The sequence below is a fragment of the Pseudophryne corroboree genome, chromosome 8 (genome assembly GCF_028390025.1).
Source record: "Pseudophryne corroboree isolate aPseCor3 chromosome 8, aPseCor3.hap2, whole genome shotgun sequence".
NCBI classification, from domain to species: Eukaryota; Metazoa; Chordata; class Amphibia; order Anura; family Myobatrachidae; genus Pseudophryne; species Pseudophryne corroboree.
Window position 1 is genome coordinate 173,984,849 of NC_086451.1, and position 18,527 is coordinate 174,003,375.

The 18,527-nt window shown below is 47.8% G+C and overlaps 6 non-coding genes across 6 annotated transcripts; all 6 read left to right on the top strand.

Annotated features, from left to right (window-relative positions):
• Nucleotides 1-1,289: 1,289 nt before the first annotated feature.
• Nucleotides 1,290-1,453, top strand: LOC134950547 (U1 spliceosomal RNA). Its single transcript, XR_010183447.1, has one exon. It is a non-coding gene; the product is annotated as a U1 spliceosomal RNA (small nuclear RNA).
• Nucleotides 1,454-1,605: 152 nt separating this feature from the next.
• LOC134952232 (U1 spliceosomal RNA) lies at nt 1,606-1,768 on the top strand. Its single transcript, XR_010184801.1, has one exon. It is a non-coding gene; the product is annotated as a U1 spliceosomal RNA (small nuclear RNA).
• Nucleotides 1,769-2,441: 673 nt separating this feature from the next.
• On the top strand, nt 2,442-2,605 carry LOC134951887 (U1 spliceosomal RNA). The gene has a single exon (XR_010184543.1). It is a non-coding gene; the product is annotated as a U1 spliceosomal RNA (small nuclear RNA).
• A 152-nt stretch (nt 2,606-2,757) lies between these two features.
• Nucleotides 2,758-2,920, top strand: LOC134952292 (U1 spliceosomal RNA). The gene has a single exon (XR_010184850.1). It is a non-coding gene; the product is annotated as a U1 spliceosomal RNA (small nuclear RNA).
• Nucleotides 2,921-3,590: 670 nt separating this feature from the next.
• On the top strand, nt 3,591-3,754 carry LOC134951432 (U1 spliceosomal RNA). The gene has a single exon (XR_010184174.1). It is a non-coding gene; the product is annotated as a U1 spliceosomal RNA (small nuclear RNA).
• A 152-nt stretch (nt 3,755-3,906) lies between these two features.
• LOC134952576 (U1 spliceosomal RNA) lies at nt 3,907-4,069 on the top strand. Its single transcript, XR_010185070.1, has one exon. It is a non-coding gene; the product is annotated as a U1 spliceosomal RNA (small nuclear RNA).
• Nucleotides 4,070-18,527: the final 14,458 nt, after the last annotated feature.

Genomic DNA, 18,527 nt, shown 5'->3' on the forward strand with positions numbered 1-18,527 from the left:
TCAAGTGGCTGTCGGCAAATGCCTGCTAGACACCCCATTTCAAGCTGATTGTGACATCACGGTACATGCATCATAGAACAGGCATGCTAGAACATGGGTCTTCAACCTGCGACCCTCCAGCTGCTGTGGAACTACACATCCCAGCATGCCCTGCCTCAGTTTTAGCATACCTTAATAGCAAAACTGTGGCAGGGCATGCTGGGATGTGTAGTTTCACAGCAGCTTGAGGGCCACAGGATGAAGACCCATGTGCTAGAGCCAAGCCGCAGGTACATTGAATGCTAGCAAGCTGAATATTTAAATCCTTTTTATTCCGCAGCATTCCAATGTGGAAGATTCCATGGAACCAGAGATCCTTCCATTGAGAAGGACATGCTGCCTGGATGACTACACTGTGCAAATTAAATCACGGAGCCAGTTGGCTTGTGGGTGGCTCTGGTCACTGGGTGGTTGGGTGGGTGGTGTGTCGGAGGTGGAGCACATGCAAATGATTGTGTATCATCCAGCTAGTGAGAGAGAAAACTCATGCAGGAGTGTGCCTGCTTGTCAGTGGGTTATGCACCTTTCCAGACGTCAAATCTACATGGAGCAGCTGGAGAGGACAAGAGCAGGTTTGCAAAATATAGACAGAAGAGCTCTCCAGCCTAGTTTGCTGTCTGTTTCCACTTCTCTTTTCTTGAGCCGCTCCCTTCTATGCCCTAGCGCACTATCCTGACTTATCCCATCTGCTTACTTTGTGCCTTCCAACGCACAATGCGAACTACAGGTAGTGCTGCAGGGCCCACACCCTTTTACTTGCCATACAGAGCAGCTCTGGAGCTGTTACAGTGCCCAGCTTCTGCAAGAAATCAGCTTGAATGCTTCAGGGGCTGGGGCATAGCCAACATGAGCCCCACACCGAAGGAGGGTGGAGGTGTTTAATGCGAACTAGGGGTCATCCAAGCACCGCAAAAGGCCGCCATGCCCTGCACGCCCCTTTTCTCTTTTCATATGCAGACGAGGGTTGAAGCCAACTTTGACCCACTGCTTGGATGACATCACCATATGCAAATCCATCTGCTGCAGGCCTTCCCCCAGGAATGCTTGCACTAGTTGTTGCATTTGGTTTGTTGTTTGGGGGTGCTTCAGTATTAGGCAGCCTTCTGCCCTCCCATGTTCATCTGAAAATATGTGTTCTCCCTGCAGTTGTTGTCCCCAGATGAGAGTTCCCTTGTGCTGCCTCAGTTGAATCTTCTTTACTTGACAGAGATGTGCCTGAGCAGCGGCCCTCCCCAGCCCTATCCTAAATCATACTTATTTTGCATAGGAGATACCATGGTCATGAAGATTGTTCTCCCAGGGTGAGGTTCATTCATTGCATTCTGGGTATGCTGACCCCTGTGATTTCCCCAAATGTGGGAAACTTGACTGCATTATTTGTGGTAGTGGGGGACTGTGTTTGTGCTTTCCTCTGGTCAGCTCTGGTAAAAGTCAGATTTCTTTGTCTCAGATCTTCCTCTAGCCTTGTTCTTCTTTCGAGAGTTCCCTTGTGCTGCCTCAGTTGGATCTCCTTTACTTGACAGGGGGGTGCCCAAGCAGCGACCCTCCCCAGCTCTAGCCCAACTCCTACTTACCTGCCAGGTGAGATACTATGATCATGAAGGTGCTTCTCCCAGGGCAAGGCTCACCCATTGCACTCTGGGTGTGCTGCCCCTGTGATTTCCCCAAATGTGGGAAACTTGACTGCATAATTTGTGTTTCCACTGGTCGGCTTTCATATAATTCAGATCTCTTTGTCTCAGGTCTTTCTCCAGCCTAGTTTGCAGTCTGTTTCCACTTCTTTTTTTTAAGCCCCTCCCTTCTATACCCTTGTGCACTATCCTGACTTCTCCTCCTGCCTGCTTACTTTGTGCCTTCCAATGCACAATGCAAACTACAGGTAGTGCTGCAGGGCCCACCAACTTTTACTTGCATTACAGAGCAGCTCTGGAGCTGTTACAGTGCCAAGCTGCTGCAAGAAATCAGCTTGAATGCTTCAGGGGCTGGGGCATTGCCAACATGAGCCCCACACCGAAGGAGGGTGGGGGTGTTTAATGCGAACTAAGGGTCATCCAAGCGCCGCAAAAGGCCGCCATTCCCTGCATACCCCTTTTCTCTTTTCATATGCAGATGAGGGTTCCAGCCAACTTTGGCCCACTGCTTGGATGACATCACTGTATGCAAATCCGTCTTCTGCAGACCTTCCCCCAGGAATGCTTGTACTAGTTGTTGCATTTGGTTTGTTGTTTGGGGGTGCTTCAGTATTAGGCAGCCTTCTGCCCTCCCATGTTCATCTGAAAATATGTGTTCTCCCTGCAGTTGTTGTCCCCAGATGAGAGTTCCCTTGTGCTGCCTCAGTTGAATCTCCCTTACTTGACAGAGATGTGCCTGAGCAGCGGCCCTCCCCAGCCCTATCCCAAATCATACTTATTTTGCATAGGAGATATCATGGTAATGAAGACTGTTATCCCAGGGTGAGGTTCATTCATTGCATTCTGGGTATGCTGACCCCTGTGATTTCCCCAAATGTGGGAAACTCGACTTCATTATTTGTGGTAGTGGGGGACTGTGTTTGTGCTTTCCTCTGGTCAGCTCTGGTAAAAGTCAGATTTATTTGTCTCAGATCTTCCTCTTGCCTTGTTCTTCTTTCGAGAGTTCCCTTGTGCTGACTCAGTTGGATCTCCTTCACTTGACAGAGAAGTGCCCGAGCAGCGACCCTACCCAGGTCTAGCCCAACTCCTACTTACCTGCCAGGTGAGATACTATGATCATGAAGGTGCTTCTCCCAGGGCAAGGCTCACCCATTGCACTCTGGGTGTGCTGCTCTTGCGATTTCCCCAAATGTGGGAAACTTGACTGCATAATTTGTGTTTCCCCTGGTCGGCTCTCGTATAATTCAGATCTCTTTGTCTCAGGTCTCTCTCCAGCCCAGTTTGCTGTCTGTTTCCACTTCTCTTTTCTTGAGCCGCTCCCTTCTATGCCCTTGCGCACTATTATGACCTCTCCTGTCTGCTTACTTTGTGCCTTCCAACGTCAATGCAAACTACAGGTAGTGCTGCAGGGCCCACACCCTTTTACATGCTTTACAGAGCAGCTCTGGAGCTGTTACAGTGCCCAGCTGCTGCAAGAAATCAGCTTGAATGCTTCAGGGGCTGGGGCATAGCCAACATGAGCCCCACACCGAAGGAGGGTGGAGGTGTTTAATGTGAACTAGGGGTCATCCAAGCGCCGCAAAAGGCCGCCATGCCCTGCACATCCCTTTTTTCTTTTCATATGCAGACGAGGGTTGAAGCCAACTTTGACCCACTGCTTGGATGACATCACCATATGCAAATCCATCTGCTGCAGGCCTTCCCCCAGGAATGCTTGCACTAGTTGTTGCATTTGGTTTGTTGTTTGGGGGTGCTTCAGTATTAGGCAGCCTTCTGCCCTCCCATGTTCATCTGAAAATATGTGTTCTCCCTGCAGTTGTTGTCCCCAGATGAGAGTTCCCTTGTGCTGCCTCAGTTGAATCTCCTTTACTTGACAGAGATGTGCCTGAGCAGCGGCCCTCCCCAGCTCTATCCCAAATCATACTTATTTTGCATAGGAGATACCATGGTCATGAAGATTGTTCTCCCAGGTTGAGGTTCATTCATTGCATTCTGGGTATGCTGACCCCTGTGATTTCCCCAAATGTGGGAAACTTGGCTGCATTATTTGTGGTAGTGGGGGACTGTGTTTGTGCTTTCCTCTGGTCAGCTCTGGTAAAAGTCAGATTTCTTTGTCTCAGATCTTCCTCTAGCCTTGTTCTTCTTTCGAGAGTTCCCTTGTGCTGCCTCAGTTGGATCTCCTTCACTTGACAGGGGGGTGCCCGAGCTGCGACCCTCCCCAGCTCTAGCCCAACTCCTACTTACCTGCCAGGTGAGATACTATGATCATGTAGGTGCTTCTCCCAGGGCAAGGCTCACCCATTGCACTCTGGGTGTGCTGCCCCTGTGATTTCCCCAAATGTGGGAAACTTGACTGCATAATTTGTGTTTCCCCTGGTCGGCTCTCGTATAATTCAGATGTCTTTGTCTCAGGTCTCTCTCCAGCCTAGTTTGCTGTCTGTTTCCACTTTTCTTTTCTTGAGCCGCTCCCTTCTATGCCCTTGCGCACTATCCTGACTTCTCCCGTCTGCTTACTTTGTGCCTTCCAACGCTAGAGATGAGCGCCGGAAATTTTTCGGGTTTTGGTTTTGGGTTCGGTTCCGCGGCCGTGTTTTGGGTTCGACCGCGTTTTGGCAAAACCTCACCGAATTTTTTTTGTCGGATTCGGGTGTGTTTTGGATTCGGGTGTTTTTTTCAAAAAACCCTAAAAAACAGCTTAAATCATAGAATTTGGGGGTCATTTTGATCCCAAAGTATTATTAACCTCAAAAACCATAATTTACACTCATTTTCAGTCTATTCTGAATACCTCACACCTCACAATATTATTTTTAGTCCTAAAATTTGCACCGAGGTCGCTGTGTGAGTAAGATAAGCGACCCTAGTGGCCGACACAAACACCGGGCCCATCTAGGAGTGGCACTGCAGTGTCACGCAGGATGTCCCTTCCAAAAAACCCTCCCCAAACAGCACATGACGCAAAGAAAAAAAGAGGCGCAATGAGGTAGCTGACTGTGTGAGTAAGATAAGCGACCCTAGTGGCCGACACAAACACCGGGCCCATCTAGGAGTGGCACTGCAGTGTCACGCAGGATGGCCCTTCCAAAAAACCCTCCCCAAACAGCACATGACGCAAAGAAAAAAAGAGGCGCAATGAGGTAGCTGACTGTGTGAGTAAGATAAGCGACCCTAGTGGCCGACACAAACACCGGGCCCATCTAGGAGTGGCACTGCAGTGTCACGCAGGATGGCCCTTCCAAAAAACCCTCCCCAAACAGCACATAACGCAAAGAAAAAAAGAGGCGCAATGAGGTAGCTGACTGTGTGAGTAAGATAAGCGACCCTAGTGGCCGACACAAACACCGGGCCCATCTAGGAGTGGCACTGCAGTGTCACGCAGGATGGCCCTTCCAAAAAACCCTCCCCAAACAGCACATGACGCAAAGAAAAATAAAAGAAAAAAGAGGTGCAAGATGGAATTGTCCTTGGGCTCTCCCACCCACCCTTATGTTGTATAAACAGGACATGCACACTTTAACCAACCCATCATTTCAGTGACAGGGACTGCCACACGACTGTGACTGATATGACGGGTTGGTTTGGACCCCCCCCAAAAAAGAAGCAATTAATCTCTCCTTGCACAAACTGGCTCTACAGAGGCAAGATGTCCACCTAATCATCATCCTCCGATATATCACCGTGTACATCCCCCTCCTCACAGATTATCAATTCGTCCCCACTGGAATCCACCATCTCAGCTCCCTGTGTACTTTGTGGAGGCAATTGCTGCTGGTCAATGTCTCCGCGGAGGAATTGATTATAATTCATTTTAATGAACATCATCTTCTCCACATTTTCTGGATGTAACCTCGTACGCCGATTGCTGACAAGGTGAGCGGCGGCACTAAACACTCTTTCGGAGTACACACTTGTGGGAGGGCAACTTAGGTAGAATAAAGCCAGTTTGTGCAAGGGCCTCCAAATTGCCTCTTTTTCCTGCCAGTATAAGTACGGACTGTGTGACGTGCCTACTTGGATGCGGTCACTCATATAATCCTCCACCATTCTTTCAATGTTGAGAGAATCATATGCAGTGACAGTAGACGACATGTCCGTAATCGTTGTCAGGTCCTTCAGTCCAGACCAGATGTCAGCATCAGCAGTCGCTCCAGACTGCCCTGCATCACCGCCAGCGGGTGGGCTCGGAATTCTGAGCCTTTTCCTCGCACCCCCAGTTGCGGGAGAATGTGAAGGAGGAGATGTTGACAGGTCGCGTTCCGCTTGACTTGACAATTTTCTCACCAGCAGGTCTTTCAACCCCAGCAGACTTGTGTCTGCCGGAAAGAGAGATCCAAGGTAGGCTTTAAATCTAGGATCGAGCACGGTGGCCAAATTGTAGTGCTCTGATTTCAACAGATTGACCACCCGTGAATCCTTGTTAAGCGAATTAAGGGCTCCATCCACAAGTCCCACATGCCTAGCGGAATCGCTCCGTGTTAGCTCCTCCTTCAATGTCTCCAGCTTCTTCTGCAAAAGCCTGATGAGGGGAATGACCTGACTCAGGCTGGCAGTGTCTGAACTGACTTCACGTGTGGCAAGTTCAAAGGGCATCAGAACCTTGCACAACGTTGAAATCATTCTCCACTGCGCTTGAGACAGGTGCATTCCACCTCCTATATCGTGCTCAATTGTATAGGCTTGAATGGCCTTTTGCTGCTCCTCCAACCTCTGAAGCATATAGAGGGTTGAATTCCACCTCGTTACCACTTCTTGCTTCAGATGATGGCAGGGCAGGTTCAGTAGTTTTTGGTGGTGCTCCAGTCTTCTGTACGTGGTGCCTGTACGCCGAAAGTGTCCCGCAATTCTTCTGGCCACCGACAGCATCTCTTGCACGCCCCTGTCGTTTTTTAAAAAATTCTGCACCACCAAATTCAAGGTATGTGCAAAACATGGGACGTGCTGGAATTTGCCCATATTTAATGCACACACAATATTGCTGGCGTTGTCCGATGCCACAAATCCACAGGAGAGTCCAATTGGGGTAAGCCATTCCGCGATGATCTTCCTCAGTTGCCGTAAGAGGTTTTCAGCTGTGTGCGTATTCTGGAAAGCGGTGATACAAAGCGTAGCCTGCCTAGGAAAGAGTTGGCGTTTGCGAGATGCTGCTACTGGTGCCGCCGCTGCTGTTCTTGCGGCGGGAGTCCATACATCTACCCAGTGGGCTGTCACAGTCATATAGTCCTGACCCTGCCCTGCTCCACTTGTCCACATGTCCGTGGTTAAGTGGACATTGGGTACAACTGCATTTTTTAGGACACTGGTGAGTCTTTTTCTGACGTCCGTGTACATTCTCGGTATCGCCTGCCTAGAGAAGTGGAACCTAGATGGTATTTGGTAACGGGGGCACACTGCCTCAATAAATTGTCTAGTTCCCTGTGAACTAACGGCGGATACCGGACGCACGTCTAACACCAACATAGTTGTCAAGGCCTCAGTTATCCGCTTTGCAGCAGGATGACTGCTGTGATATTTCATCTTCCTCGCAAAGGACTGTTGAACAGTCAATTGCTTACTGGAAGTAGTACAAGTGGGCTTACGACTTCCCCTCTGGGATGACCATCGACTCCCAGCAGCAACAACAGCAGCGCCAGCAGCAGTAGGCGTTACACGCAAGGATGCATCGGAGGAATCCCAGGCAGGAGAGGACTCGTCAGAATTGCCAGTGACATGGCCTGCAGGACTATTGGCATTCCTGGGGAAGGAGGAAATTGACACTGAGGGAGTTGGTGGGGTGGTTTGCGTGAGCTTGGTTACAAGAGGAAGGGATTTACTGGTCAGTGGACTGCTTCCGCTGTCGCCCCAAAGTTTTTGAACTTGTCACTGACTTATTATGAATGCGCTGCAGGTGACGTATAAGGGAGGATGTTCCGAGGTGGTTAACGTCCTTACCCCTACTTATTACAGCTTGACAAAGGCAACACACGGCTTGACACCTGTTGTCCGCATTTCTGTTGAAATACTTCCACACCGAAGAGCTGATTTTTTTGGTATTTTCACCAGGCATGTCAGTGGCCATATTCCTCCCACGGACAACAGGTGTCTCCCCGGGTGCCTGACTTAAACAAACCACCTCACCATCAGAATCCTCCTGGTCAATTTCCTCCCCAGCGCCAGCAACACCCATATCCTCCTCATCCTGGTGTACTTCAACACTGACATCTTCAATCTGACTATCAGGAACTGGACTGCGGGTGCTCCTTCCAGCACTTGCAGGGGGCGTGCAAATGGTGGAAGGCGCATGCTCTTCACGTCCAGTGTTGGGAAGGTCAGGCATCGCAACCGACACAATTGGACTCTCCTTGTGGATTTGGGATTTCGAAGAACGCACAGTTCTTTGCGGTGCTTTTGCCAGCTTGAGTCTTTTCAGTTTTCTAGCGAGAGGCTGAGTGCTTCCATCCTCATGTGAAGCTGAACCACTAGCCATGAACATAGGCCAGGGCCTCAGCCGTTCCTTGCCACTCCGTGTGGTAAATGGCATATTGGCAAGTTTACGCTTCTCCTCCGACAATTTTATTTTAGGTTTTGGAGTCCTTTTTTTACTGATATTTGGTGTTTTGGATTTGACATGCTCTGTACTATGACATTGGGCATTGGCCTTGGCAGACGACGTTGCTGGCATTTCATCGTCTCGGCCATGACTAGTGGCAGCAGCTTCAGCACGAGGTGGAAGTGGATCTTGATCTTTCCCTAATTTTGGAACCTCAACATTTTTGTTCTCCATATTTTAATAGGCACAACTAAAAGGCACCTCAGGTAAACAATGGAGATGGATGGATACTAGTATACAATTATGGATGGACTGCCGAGTGCCGACACAGAGGTAGCTACAGCCGTGGACTACCGTACTGTGTCTGCTGCTAATATAGACTGGTTGATAATGAGATGTAGTATGTATAAAGAAGAAAGAAAAAAAAACCACGGGTAGGTGGTATACAATTATGGACGGACTGCCGAGTGCCGACACAGAGGTAGCTACAGCCGTGGACTAACGTACTGTACTGTGTCTGCTGCTAATATAGACTGGATGATAATGAGATGTAGTATGTATAAAGAAGAAAGAAAAAAAAACCACGGGTAGGTGGTATACAATTATGGACGGACTGCCGAGTGCCGACACAGAGGTAGCTACAGCCGTGGACTACCGTACTGTACTGTGTCTGCTGCTAATATAGACTGGATGATAATGAGATGTAGTATGTATAAAGAAGAAAGAAAAAAAAACCACGGGTAGGTGGTATACAATTATGGACGGACTGCCGAGTGCCGACACAGAGGTAGCTACAGCCGTGGACTACCGTACTGTACTGTGTCTGCTGCTAATATAGACTGGATGATAATGAGATGTAGTATGTATAAAGAAGAAAGAAAAAAAAACCACGGGTAGGTGGTATACAATTATGGACGGACTGCCGAGTGCCGACACAGAGGTAGCTACAGCCGTGGACTACCGTACTGTACTGTGTCTGCTGCTAATATAGACTGGATGATAATGAGATGTAGTATGTATAAAGAAGAAAGAAAAAAAAACCACGGGTAGGTGGTATACAATTATGGATGGACTGCCGAGTGCCGACACAGAGGTAGCTACAGCCGTGGACTACCGTACTGTGTCTGCTGCTAATATAGACTGGCTGATAATGAGATGTAGTATGTATAAAGAAGAAAGAAAAAAAAAACCACGGGTAGATGGTATACAATTATGGACGGACTGCCGAGTGCCGACACAGAGGTAGCTACAGCCGTGGACTACCGTACTGTACTGTGTCTGCTGCTAATATAGACTGGATGATAATTAGAGATGAGCGGGTTCGGTTTCTCTGAATCCGAACCCGCCAGAACTTCATGTTTTTTTTCACGGGTCCGAGCGACTCGGATCTTCCCGCCTTGCTCGGTTAACCCGAGCGCGCCCGAACGTCATCATGACGCTGTCGGATTCTCGCGAGGCTCGGATTCTATCGCGAGACTCGGATTCTATATAAGGAGCCGCGCGTCGCCGCCATTTTCACACGTGCATTGAGATTGATAGGGAGAGGACGTGGCTGGCGTCCTCTCCATTTAGATTATAAGAGACTGAGAGAGATTTACTGGAGCTGACTAGGAGGAGTACTGTTACTGTAGAAGTGTAGAGACTGAGTGGAGAGAGTTTACTAGTGAGGACAGTGCAGTTTACTTTATAATCCGTTCTCTGCCTGAAAAAAGCGATACACAGCACACAGTGACTCAGTCACATACCATATCTGTGTGCACTGCTCAGGCTCAGGCCAGTGTGCTGCATCATCTATTATCTATATATAATATTATATATATCTGATTATCTGTCTGACTGCTCAGCTCACACAGCTTATAATTGTGGGGGAGACTGGGGAGCACTACTGCAGTGCCAGTTATAGGTTATAGCAGGAGCCATGAGTACATAATATATTATATAGTGAGTGACCACCAGACACACAGTGCAGTTTATTTAATATATCCGTTCTCTGCCTGAAAAAAGCGATACACACAGTGACTCAGTCAGTCACATACCATATCTGTGTGCACTGCTCAGGCTCAGGCCAGTGTGCTGCATCATCTATATATATTATATATCTGTCTGACTGCTCAGCTCACACAGCTTATAATTGTGGGGGAGACTGGGGAGCACTACTGCAGTGCCAGTTATAGGTTATAGCAGGAGCCAGGAGTACATAATATTATATTAAAATTAAACAGTGCACACTTTTGCTGCAGGAGTGCCACTGCCAGTGTGACTAGTGACCAGTGACCTGACCACCAGTATATATAATATTAGTAGTATACTATCTCTTTATCAACCAGTCTATATTAGCAGCAGACACAGTACAGTGCGGTAGTTCACGGCTGTGGCTACCTCTGTGTCGGCACTCGGCAGCCCGTCCATAATTGTATATACCACCTAACCGTGGTTTTTTTTTCTTTCTTTATACATACATACTAGTTACGAGTATACTATCTCTTTATCAACCAGTCTATATATTAGCAGCAGACACAGTACAGTGCGGTAGTTCACGGCTGTGGCTACCTCTGTGTCGGCACTCGGCAGCCCGTCCATAATTGTATATACCACCTAACCGTGGTTTTTTTTTCTTTCTTTATACATACATACTAGTTACGAGTATACTATCTCTTTATCAACCAGTCTATATTAGCAGCAGACACAGTACAGTGCGGTAGTTCACGGCTGTGGCTACCTCTGTGTCGGCACTCGGCAGCCCGTCCATAATTGTATATACCACCTAACAGTGGTTTTTTTTTCTTTCTTTATACATACATACTAGTTACGAGTATACTATCTCTTTATCAACCAGTCTATATATTAGCAGCAGACACAGTACAGTGCGGTAGTTCACGGCTGTGGCTACCTCTGTGTCGGCACTCGGCAGCCCGTCCATAATTGTATATACCACCTAACCGTGGTTTTTTTTTCTTTCTTTATACATACATACTAGTTACGAGTATACTATCTCTTTATCAACCAGTCTATATATTAGCAGCAGACACAGTACAGTGCGGTAGTTCACGGCTGTGGCTACCTCTGTGTCGGCACTCGGCAGCCCGTCCATAATTGTATATACCACCTAACCGTGGTTTTTTTTTCTTTCTTTATACATACATACTAGTTACGAGTATACTATCTCTTTATCAACCAGTCTATATATTAGCAGCAGACACAGTACAGTGCGGTAGTTCACGGCTGTGGCTACCTCTGTGTCGGCACTCGGCAGCCCGTCCATAATAGTATATACCACCTAACCGTGGTTTTTTTTTCTTTCTTTATACATACATACTAGTTACGAGTATACTATCTCTTTATCAACCAGTCTATATATTAGCAGCAGACACAGTACAGTGCGGTAGTTCACGGCTGTGGCTACCTCTGTGTCGGCACTCGGCAGCCCGTCCATAATTGTATATACCACCTAACCGTGGTTTTTTTTTCTTTCTTTATACATACATACTAGTTACGAGTATACTATCTCTTTATCAACCAGTCTATATATTAGCAGCAGACACAGTACAGTGCGGTAGTTCACGGCTGTGGCTACCTCTGTGTCGGCACTCGGCAGCCCGTCCATAATTGTATATACCACCTAACCGTGGTTTTTTTTTCTTTCTTTATACATACATACTAGTTACGAGTATACTATCTCTTTATCAACCAGTCTATATATTAGCAGCAGACACAGTACAGTGCGGTAGTTCACGGCTGTGGCTACCTCTGTGTCGGCACTCGGCAGCCCGTCCATAATTGTATATACCACCTAACCGTGGTTTTTTTTTCTTTCTTTATACATACATACTAGTTACGAGTATACTATCTCTTTATCAACCAGTCTATATATTAGCAGCAGACACAGTACAGTGCGGTAGTTCACGGCTGTGGCTACCTCTGTGTCGGCACTCGGCAGCCCGTCCATAATTGTATATACCACCTAACCGTGGTTTTTTTTTCTTTCTTTATACATACATACTAGTTACGAGTATACTATCTCTTTATCAACCAGTCTATATATTAGCAGCAGACACAGTACAGTGCGGTAGTTCACGGCTGTGGCTACCTCTGTGTCGGCACTCGGCAGCCCGTCCATAATTGTATATACCACCTAACCGTGTTTTTTTTTTCTTTCTTTATACATACATACTAGTTACGAGTATACTATCTCTTTATCAACCAGTCTATATATTAGCAGCAGACACAGTACAGTGCGGTAGTTCACGGCTGTGGCTACCTCTGTGTCGGCACTCGGCAGCCCGTCCATAATTGTATACTAGTATCCAATCCATCCATCTCCATTGTTTACCTGAGGTGCCTTTTAGTTGTGCCTATTAAAATATGGAGAACAAAAATGTTGAGGTTCCAAAATTAGGGAAAGATCAAGATCCACTTCCACCTCGTGCTGAAGCTGCTGCCACTAGTCATGGCCGAGACGATGAAATGCCAGCAACGTCGTCTGCCAAGGCCGATGCCCAATGTCATAGTACAGAGCATGTCAAATCCAAAACACCAAATATCAGTAAAAAAAGGACTCCAAAACCTAAAATAAAATTGTCGGAGGAGAAGCGTAAACTTGCCAATATGCCATTTACCACACGGAGTGGCAAGGAACGGCTGAGGCCCTGGCCTATGTTCATGGCTAGTGGTTCAGCTTCACATGAGGATGGAAGCACTCAGCCTCTCGCTAGAAAAATGAAAAGACTCAAGCTGGCAAAAGCAGCACAGCAAAGAACTGTGCATTCTTCGAAATCCCAAATCCACAAGGAGAGTCCAATTGTGTCGGTTGCGATGCCTGACCTTCCCAACACTGGACGTGAAGAGCATGCGCCTTCCACCATTTGCACGCCCCCTGCAAGTGCTGGAAGGAGCACCCGCAGTCCAGTTCCTGATAGTCAGATTGAAGATGTCAGTGTTGAAGTACACCAGGATGAGGAGGATATGGGTGTTGCTGGCGCTGGGGAGGAAATTGACCAGGAGGATTCTGATGGTGAGGTGGTTTGTTTAAGTCAGGCACCCGGGGAGACACCTGTTGTCCGTGGGAGGAATATGGCCGTTGACATGCCAGGTGAAAATACCAAAAAAATCAGCTCTTCGGTGTGGAGGTATTTCACCAGAAATGCGGACAACAGGTGTCAAGCCGTGTGTTCCCTTTGTCAAGCTGTAATAAGTAGGGGTAAGGACGTTAACCACCTCGGAACATCCTCCCTTATACGTCACCTGCAGCGCATTCATAATAAGTCAGTGACAAGTTCAAAAACTTTGGGTGACAGCGGAAGCAGTCCACTGACCAGTAAATCCCTTCCTCTTGTAACCAAGCTCACGCAAACCACCCCACCAACTCCCTCAGTGTCAATTTCCTCCTTCCCCAGGAATGCCAATAGTCCTGCAGGCCATGTCACTGGCAATTCTGACGAGTCCTCTCCTGCCTGGGATTCCTCCGATGCATCCTTGCGTGTAACGCCTACTGCTGCTGGCGCTGCTGTTGTTGCCGCTGGGAGTCGATGGTCATCCCAGAGGGGAAGTCGTAAGCCCACTTGTACTACTTCCAGTAAGCAATTGACTGTTCAACAGTCCTTTGCGAGGAAGATGAAATATCACAGCAGTCATCCTACTGCAAAGCGGATAACTGAGGCCTTGACAACTATGTTGGTGTTAGACGTGCGTCCGGTATCCGCCGTTAGTTCACAGGGAACTAGACAATTTATTGAGGCAGTGTGCCCCCGTTACCAAATACCATCTAGGTTCCACTTCTCTAGGCAGGCGATACCGAGAATGTACACGGACGTCAGAAAAAGACTCACCAGTGTCCTAAAAAATGCAGTTGTACCCAATGTCCACTTAACCACGGACATGTGGACAAGTGGAGCAGGGCAGGGTCAGGACTATATGACTGTGACAGCCCACTGGGTAGATGTATGGACTCCCGCCGCAAGAACAGCAGCGGCGGCACCAGTAGCAGCATCTCGCAAACGCCAACTCTTTCCTAGGCAGGCTACGCTTTGTATCACCGCTTTCCAGAATACGCACACAGCTGAAAACCTCTTACGGCAACTGAGGAAGATCATCGCGGAATGGCTTACCCCAATTGGACTCTCCTGTGGATTTGTGGCATCGGACAACGCCAGCAATATTGTGTGTGCATTAAATATGGGCAAATTCCAGCACGTCCCATGTTTTGCACATACCTTGAATTTGGTGGTGCAGAACTTTTTAAAAAACGACAGGGGCGTGCAAGAGATGCTGTCGGTGGCCAGAAAAATTGCGGGACACTTTCGGCGTACAGGCACCACGTACAGAAGACTGGAGCACCACCAAAAACTACTGAACCTGCCCTGCCATCATCTGAAGCAAGAAGTGGTAACGAGGTGGAATTCAACCCTCTATATGCTTCAGAGGTTGGAGGAGCAGCAAAAGGCCATTCAAGCCTATACAATTGAGCACGATATAGGAGGTGGAATGCACCTGTCTCAAGTGCAGTGGAGAATGATTTCAACGTTGTGCAAGGTTCTGATGCCCTTTGAACTTGCCACACGTGAAGTCAGTTCAGACACTGCCAGCCTGAGTCAGGTCATTCCCCTCATCAGGCTTTTGCAGAAGAAGCTGGAGGCATTGAAGAAGGAGCTAAAAGGGAGCGATTCCGCTAGGCATGTGGGACTTGTGGATGCAGCCCTTAATTCGCTTAACAAGGATTCACGGGTGGTCAATCTGTTGAAATCAGAGCACTACATTTTGGCCACCGTGCTCGATCCTAGATTTAAAGCCTACCTTGGATCTCTCTTTCCGGCAGACACAAGTCTGCTGGGGTGCAAAGACCTGCTGGTGACAAAATTGTCAAGTCAAGCGGAACGCGACCTGTCAACATCTCCTCCTTCACATTCTCCCGCAACTGGGGGTGCGAGGAAAAGGCTCAGAATTCCGAGCCCACCCGCTGGCGGTGATGCAGGGCAGTCTGGAGCGACTGCTGATGCTGACATCTGGTCCGGACTGAAGGACCTGACAACGATTACGGACATGTCGTCTACTGTCACTGCATATGATTCTCTCAACATTGATAGAATGGTGGAGGATTATATGAGTGACCGCATCCAAGTAGGCACGTCACACAGTCCGTACTTATACTGGCAGGAAAAAGAGGCAATTTGGAGGCCCTTGCACAAACTGGCTTTATTCTACCTAAGTTGCCCTCCCACAAGTGTGTACTCCGAAAGAGTGTTTAGTGCCGCCGCTCACCTTGTCAGCAATCGGCGTACGAGGTTACATCCAGAAAATGTGGAGAAGATGATGTTCATTAAAATGAATTATAATCAATTCCTCCGCGGAGACATTGACCAGCAGCAATTGCCTCCACAAAGTACACAGGGAGCTGAGATGGTGGATTCCAGTGGGGACGAATTGATAATCTGTGAGGAGGGGGATGTACACGGTGATATATCGGAGGGTGAAGATGAGGTGGACATCTTGCCTCTGTAGAGCCAGTTTGTGCAAGGAGAGATTAATTGCTTCTTTTTTGGGGGGGGTCCAAACCAACCCGTCATATCAGTCACAGTCGTGTGGCAGACCCTGTCACTGAAATGATGGGTTGGTTAAAGTGTGCATGTCCTGTTTTGTTTATACAACATAAGGGTGGGTGGGAGGGCCCAAGGACAATTCCATCTTGCACCTCTTTTTTCTTTTCTTTTTCTTTGCATCATGTGCTGATTGGGGAGGGTTTTTTGGAAGGGACATCCTGCGTGACACTGCAGTGCCACTCCTAGATGGGCCCGGTGTGGTTTGTGTTGGCCACTAGGGTCGCTAATCTTACTCACACAGTCAGCTACCTCATTGCGCCTCTTTTTTTCTTTGCGTCATGTGCTGTTTGGGGAGGGTTTTTTGGAAGGGACATCCTGCGTGACACTGCAGTGCCACTCCTAGATGGGCCCGGTGTTTGTGTCGGCCACTAGGGTCGCTAATCTTACTCACACAGCTACCTCATTGCGCCTCTTTTTTTCTTTGCGTCATGTGCTGTTTGGGGAGGGTTTTTTGGAAGGGACATCCTGCGTGACACTGCAGTGCCACTCCTAGATGGGCCCGGTGTTTGTGTCGGCCACTAGGGTCGCTAATCTTACTCACACAGCTACCTCATTGCGCCTCTTTTTTTCTTTGCGTCATGTGCTGTTTGGGGAGGGTTTTTTGGAAGGGCCATCCTGCGTGACACTGCAGTGCCACTCCTAGATGGGCCCGGTGTTTGTGTCGGCCACTAGGGTCGCTAATCTTACTCACACAGCTACCTCATTGCGCCTCTTTTTTTCTTTGCGTCATGTGCTGTTTGGGGAGGGTTTTTTGGAAGGGACATCCTGCGTGACACTGCAGTGCCACTCCTAGATGGGCCCGGTGTTTGTGTCGGCCACTAGGGTCGCTTATCTTACTCACACAGCGACCTCGGTGCAAATTTTAGGACTAAAAATAATATTGTGAGGTGTGAGGTATTCAGAATAGACTGAAAATGAGTGTAAATTATGGTTTTTGAGGTTAATAATACTTTGGGATCAAAATGACCCCCAAATTCTATGATTTAAGCTGTTTTTTAGTGTTTTTTGAAAAAAACACCCGAATCCAAAACACACCCGAATCCGACAAAAAAAATTCGGTGAGGTTTTGCCAAAACGCGTTCGAACCCAAAACACGGCAGCGGAACCGAACCCAAAACCAAAACACAAAACCCGAAAAATTTCAGGCGCTCATCTCTAATGATAATGAGATGTAGTATGTATAAAGAAGAAAGAAAAAAAAAACCACGGGTAGGTGGTATACAATTATGGACGGACTGCCGAGTGCCGACACAGAGGTAGCTACAGCCGTGGACTACCGTACTGTACTGTGTCTGCTGCTAATATAGACTGGATGATAATGAGATGTAGTATGTATAAAGAAGAAAGAAAAAAAAAACCACGGGTAGGTGGTATACAATTATGGATGGACTGCCGAGTGCCGACACAGAGGTAGCTACAGCCGTGAACTACCGTACTGTGTCTGCTGCGACTGGATGATAAATAATGATATAAAAAATATATATATATATATCACTACTGCAGCCGGACAGGTATATATTATATAATGACGGACCTGCTGGACACTGTCTGTCAGCAGAATGAGTTTTTTATTTTATAGAATAAAAAAACACCACACAAGTCACACGACGTGAGTTTAACTTTTACAGGCAGACATTCACAATACAATATAGTATACTATATACTGGTGGTCAGGTCACTGGTCAGTCACACTGGCAGTGGCACTCCTGCAGAAAAAAAGTGTGCACTGTTTAATTTTAATATGTACTCCTGGCTCCTGCTATAACCTAACTGCTCCCCAGTCTCCCCCACAATTAAGCTGTGTGAGCACAGTCAGATATTATACATAGATGATGCAGCAGCACACTGGGCTGAGCACAGATATGGTATGTGACTGAGTCACTGTGTATCGTTTTTTCAGGCAGAGAACGGATTATATTAAATAATATAAAACTGCACTGGTGGTCACTGGTCAGTCACTAGTATAACTAACTAATACTATCAGCAAAATTCTGCACTCTCTGTCTGAGTACTCCTCCTAAGCTCCAGTAAATGAAGTGTCACTGTCTCACTCTGTCACTAGTATAACTAACTAATACTATCAGCAAAATTCTGCACTCTCTGTCTGAGTACTCCTCCTAAGCTCCAGTAAATGAAGTGTCACTGTCTCACTCTCACTCTCCTATCTATTTCTTCTCTAAACGGAGAGGACGCCAGCCACGTCCTCTCACTATCAATCTCAAAGCACGTGTAAAATGGCGGCGACGCGCGGCTCCTTATATAGAATCCGAGTCTCGCGATAGAATCCGAGCCTCGCGAGAATCCGACAGCGTCATGATGACGTTCGGGCGCGCTCGGGTTAACCGAGCAAGGCGGGAAGATCCGAGTCGCTCGGATCCGTGTAAAAAAAGCTGAAGTTCGGGCGGGTTCGGATTCCGAGGAACCGAACCCGCTCATCTCTATCCAACGCACAATGCGAACTACAGGTAGTGCTGCAGGGCCCACACCCTTTTACTTGCCTTACAGAGCAGCTCTGGAGCTGTTACAGTGCCCAGCTGCTGCAAGAAATCAGCTTGAATGCTTCAGGGGCTGGGGCATAGCCAACATGAGCCCCACACCGAAGGAGGGTGGAGGTGTTTAATGCGAACTAGGGGTCATCCAAGCGCCGCAAAAGGCCGCCATGCCCTGCACGCCCCTCTTCTCTATTCATATGCAGATGAGTGTTGAAGCCAACTTTGACCCACTGCTTGGATGACATCA